Here is a 6,048-nt window from a genome sequence, read left to right on the forward strand (position 1 = left end):
ACAGCTCCTAAAACCCTGCCATTTACCCAAAACTTTGATTCCCAGATCTGGTTCATCTGTTTATCCATTCGGTGGGTGGTATTTTATGATAAGACAAGGAAGGAAATAATATTCTGCCTTTCTATTTTCAGTTGCCCCAGACTGATATGAATGAATCTCAGAAGCACAGAAATCAATTGCAACGGAGACCAAGATTACATGGAGTGAAGATTAGTCCCTTAGGGAAAGTAGCCCCAGTGGTTTCAGATGTTAAGAACCTCTTAAGACTTGGACAAATCATAAATAAGTTATATTAAATGAGATAAAAGTGTATGTTTGATTTTGTATTTGATTCTGAGAATACCCAGTTTAGGAGTTTGATTTCATCCCAATATCCTTGAAACTTACTTTTGGAAAGATAAATCTGGCAATATTTTTTCCTATTTGAATTTCACTTTTTTTTAAGTCATACCATTTTATTTTCTAACTACAATATGTCAGATTTCTAAAAAGAGAAAGCGGAGATAGGTATCATATTACTTTTCTTGGTTTTATCATTTTGTTTCTTCCAAAAATGTAAGTGGACAGAAGGCACATGTTCAGACCCTAAATCTAAGACAATGCAAAAGGCAGCCCCCCCACAACTATAGAAGGGAAGAGAAGAGTCCACACCACTAACATAGATGTCCCCAGTATATAATTCTGTCAGAGTTATAGTACTTCTGTAGTAGTGGACATCGTATGAGTTTAAAAGGACTTTGAAAAATAACCAATGTGGAAATCAGTTCACTCAATTGTGTTTTTAAAGTTACATATATACATATATTTTTAAATTATATATATATATATGATCTACAGACATGAGAATGTATTCTCCCTCACTTCAATATATCTCCACATGTGCACACCGATGCACTTTTCCTCCACAAAACCTTGCCTCCCCTCCTCCACAGTTCTCTGCAGGGAACTGGCACTGGAGACACATCAGGTGGGATGAGATCAGAGTTGGAGAGGCTCCGCTGTTGCCCGTCAACATGACTTGTGTTTGGAACACCTCCCCAGTACTGCAGTAGACACCACCTGGGAACTGAGGCCGGATCTGAGGGAGTCACTTGTGATCAATTCCATTATTTTCATGTAAAATCCTAACACCTACTGTCCAAAGTTCCAACTATGCAACTTTCTCCAAATTTTATGTATTTTTCAGTGGTATGTATTTTCTCAAAAAAAAAAAAATAAGTATGAACTCTTACACTGGAGGTATTGAATGCTTTTTAAATCCAAACCAAAGCCAACAGTAGAATGAATGTATAGTTAAGGTTGGTTTGCTGGATTCGTTCAGTTTCAACCCAGGCTTCCTGGAACACCCAGCCAAAGATTACCTGTAGGAGTGTTTCTCACTCTACAGCCGTCACAGCAGAGTCATAACACTGCTATGACTGAGCAGCAGGTAAGATTCGTAGCTTCCTCTTCCCAGCTCATATGCAAGGGTGACTTGTGAGCACTATAACCTCTGCCTGCAGCTGTCAGTTGGCTTTTACTGCAGCATATATACCCAATCTTAAGTGATGCTGCTGGTAATTCACACTCCTTGTTTCTAAGCAACAAGGATCCAAGATCAACAATATATGAATCTCTCTAGTTTGTTTGTTTGAGATTTTTTTGGCACACTGCTAATAAAAAAAATAAAATAAAACCTGCCCTATGGCTTAAAAATAAAGAAAAGATTTGCCTTCAAGCATTTCTATGATTAAATGAAAAGTGTAGATTGGATGCGCATTGTGAAAGGGTAAAGTTTAAAGGCTAGAACAAAGACCATTTGTCAAATATCAAAGAAGCGCATTAAATTATTCTGCAGTAAATGAGCTGAGTTTCTGGAAGAAGAGAGAGAAAATAGTTCATTAAGTTGTCAATACAGGTCTTTAAATTGGTGTGGTTGAATTCTCATTGACTACAAGAATAATACTTTTATTAGCTCCTGCATGAGAGGAGAAAGCACAAAACTGGGGGTGCTTTCCTTTGGGGTAAATAATAGCAGACGACAGGCAAATTTATAAGCTGATCTTAATCAGCAGAATGAGCTTTCTCTATAAGCAANAAAAAAAATAAAATAAAACCTGCCCTATGGCTTAAAAATAAAGAAAAGATTTGCCTTCAAGCATTTCTATGATTAAATGAAAAGTGTAGATTGGATGTGCATTGTGAAAGGGTAAAGTTTAAAGGCTAGAACAAAGACCACTTGTCAAATATCAAAGAAGCACATTAAATTATTCTGCAGTAAATGAGCTGAGTTTCTGGAAGAAGAGAGAGAAAATAGTTCATTAAGTTGTCAATACAAGTCTTTAAATTGGTGTGGTTGAATTCTCATTGACTACAAGAATAATACTTTTATTAGCTCCTGCATGAGAGGAGAAAGCACAAAACTGGGGGTGCTTTCCTTTGGGGTAAATAATAGCAGACGACAGGCAAATTTATAAGCTGATCTTAATCAGCAGAATGAGCTTTCTCTATAAGCAAATATGGCTGCATGAACACAATGCTGGGCTTGAAGTAGGAAAATTATTGTTTCAATTCAATTGATAACGGAAAAGCTATTAGTCTAAAGCATTAGCCAGCTAGCTGGAGATTGCATTGCTTATCTTATTGAATTTTGCAGTGGGAACCACAATGGTTGAAATGCAGATACAGTTAGTGGAGAAGGTAGAGATTTGAAAGTGACATAAAAGGAAGAAAGCAAAATAAAAAATCAATGAATAATAGCTGCATAATTACCAGCCCAGGACTACATTTACCCTAGATTCTGCTATTTTTGGTTGTGTGATTGGTTCAGGTCACTCCCCTTCTCTGAACTTTGGTTTCCTCATCTTTCAAATCAAGGTATTGTACTATACATTATATCTCTAAACTTTCCTCCAGCTCTAAAATATTTTAGCCTCATAATTAGTTTTAAAGTAAATTCCACTTTAGCACTATCTCAAGTTCCTTCTGGAAAAAAACTACAATATTTGTAGATTTGCTCATTTGCTTCGTTTTTAGCTTTATGTTAATTTTATTGTATCAATTTTGTGAAGAGAGACATGCATTCCTAGTAATAAATTTTTTTTAAGTTTGAAAATGACATTCAAATCATGGATTGAATAAGGAGAATTAGAGGAACACAAGACAGTCAATAAGCACTTATTCTAAAGGACATTGCTACTATCACACAACCATTGAAAGCCACGTTATATTCAGAACATTAAAGGTCGTATGTGTTGTTTCAGGTTGTATAATTAGAGTAGGCTCAAAGTCTAAGAGAAACCAATGTACAGTATTAAATGAGAGAAGAAGAAAAGGAAGAGAGAAAGAGAAGGAAATAAAAGAAAGAGAGGAAGGGAGGAAGGAAGGAAGGAAGGAAGGAAGGAAGGAAGGAAAAAAGGAAAGAAAGAAAAAGAAGGATGATGAAGGTAAGGGAGTCACTTTATTGCAAAATCCCAGCAGGCACGCCTTGCACAGACAAGAACAGCATCTCTCACGTTTTGCCACAAGGAGTTCCCAGACCACACTCTTCCTTGGCAAAGTCATCACTATATCTTGGCAGACTTAGAAAATACCTTTCTCACTGTTCTCTTCACTATTGGAATTAGTTTTCTCATTCCCTAATCCATTTTCCGTGAAGAAGTCAGAAGTAATTTTCCTAAGATAAAGACTTACCTAGTTGTTTTTCTGCTTAAAACTATTCGTACACTTTCCATGGAATTTGGAATGAAATCCCAAGGCCTCACTCTGTTGACCAAGACCTCACATGACCCAGGTCCTGCCTATTTTTCAGTATCGTCTTAGCCTGGTTCCAGCCACACTGCCCATAAAGTTCTCCAAACAAAACCAGATTACACTTCGGGCAGCATCTTCACACTCACCGCCCATCCCTTGGCCTACAGGGCTCCTGCTTGCCTCCCCATTCCTCAATGGGATTGCTCCTTTGGTCTCTATTTGGGCATCACTTACTCACAAACCTTTCCCTTGACCTTTCCTCTTCCTCTCCGTTACTCATCCCATACAGCAAATTAAATGAGCTACCCTATTATACATGTTCATTATATTTCATAGTACTTGATTTATTATAATTCATTTGTGTTGTTACTTGATTAATTCTGATTTCTTCCATGAGCAAATAAACTTGACATCCATTTTGGATCCCTTGCCTGACACAAAGTAGTCACTCAATTATTTGTTGAATTGATGAATGAGACCTATGCTCAAGTTACAGAGAAAGTAAAATAGGGAACGATCCAGGTCATTTCATTAGGACCAGTTTCTTTGATTTTGAAAAATCTGCAGATGAGATCAGGCAATGACTGGTGTGACATGGAACCTCTGGGTAATAACAGGGCTATACAGAGATCCCTGTAAAGGTTTGGCCCATTGAATTAGCAGAGTACGGAAGTGCTTCTTCTTCTCGGATCACATGTTTGTAAAGTAGCAAACACTGTACAATGGAAGTGCTTCTCAGCTAGAGAAGAAAGCGGGTTCCTTTAACTCAGCGTATCAAACAAAACCCAAAAATGAGAAATGAGGGAAGTAATAGCCCAAGGGAAACGATGCAAAACTAAGGTAGTATAAGTAAATGAAAGCAGGAATTGGCAGGAGACAGTTACTAGGTGAAGAAGGAGGAAATGGGAAATAGAATTAACACACCAGGAACTAAATCTTTGAGAGCCCCATGAGAGTAGGAGTCTTCAAAGGAAGGAAACTCTTCGGAGTAATCCTTAAAAAGATACCAGGGCGTAATGGTGAAGCACTGGGTTCACGGTTAGGTAGCTGTCACTTTTCTTAGGGAAGCCCCTGTGCAGATCGTGACATTTCCTGTTCATCGACACGATGAAAGCATGAAAATGAGTTTAAGATTTAGATTGCCTTTCCAGCAGTTTCAGCTCTAAAATTCTACATAAATCAAGGCGGTCAAATCCTATTCAAGACAAAAGCTGGGGCGCTTTGAAAAAATAAGAAGGTCTTCGCCAGGAAACCTCAGGGGGAACCGCAAAGCCTCAGCCCCACTCCCTCCCCTTGGCGATGCTCTCTGCTGACGGACATATCACATCACTACTGGGACAAATCAAATCGGGGAGCCGGATGGAGGTTGTATGGAGCTAATAAAAAAATCTGTGTGTTCAAATACATTTCCAGATTTCTAGAGGGTTGTATTATTTTTATTATTGCTGTTAAGAATTTCTATGGAGTTTCACTTATTATTGCTGTTAAGAATTTCTGTGGAGTTTGACTTAGTGCCTGAGTGAGGATGGCTTTTATTGCCCATCACAGTGATCCTAGTATGCAACCTGATGTGATTACCTATATTTTACATTTTACTAGGGCGATTTGCTTTACCAAAATTAATACTGCTATTTTCAAATGAGTGGAGGTTGTTCCAGAGAGACAGGATCAGTGGGCGCTTATAGCCACTTGCTGTGGGTGAGAAAATCACCCGTCTTGAGTCCCTGCCCTCCTCTCTGCCTGCACTGCCCAACTCAAACCTCACATCTCTTGCTCAGATTATCAGCACAAGAGTTGGTTGTTCTGCCTACAGTCTGTTTACCCCCCAAACTCCTTTGCTGCCAGAGTGAATTTTCTAAAATAATCACATTGCACCATTCTCTTGCTTAACAATCCTGAGGGACGCGGCTCAAATTCTCAAATTCAAAAGATATAAACATAGCTTCACAATCAAAGGCCAGTCTCCTTTCCAGTCACTTCAAGACAAAGCATATTATGCTCTTCTTCCACATATGCCATTACATGTCTCTTCACCTTTGCTCATCATGCTTTTCCTTTGTCCCGACAGGTGCTTCTGTCGCTTCTGTCTAGTCAACACAGATTTATCTTTCTGACTCCGACTCAGCTCTCTCTCCTCTTCAGTAACTTTCTGTGATACGATGCTTCCCATTGTCCCACATCAACATGAACTATTTTCTTCCTGTGCTTTTAAAACCCTTCCCATGCACAAGTGTGATCTCGTTAGCACATTGCACGACTTACTGGGATAGAAGGTGTCCCTGGAAAGCACATATGGCTGAACCTCTGGTGTCTGGT

Source organism: Sturnira hondurensis, unplaced genomic scaffold (assembly GCF_014824575.4).
Source record: "Sturnira hondurensis isolate 20B ecotype Veracruz unplaced genomic scaffold, ASM1482457v3 Scaffold0008640, whole genome shotgun sequence".
In the NCBI taxonomy this organism is placed as follows: domain Eukaryota; kingdom Metazoa; phylum Chordata; class Mammalia; order Chiroptera; family Phyllostomidae; genus Sturnira; species Sturnira hondurensis.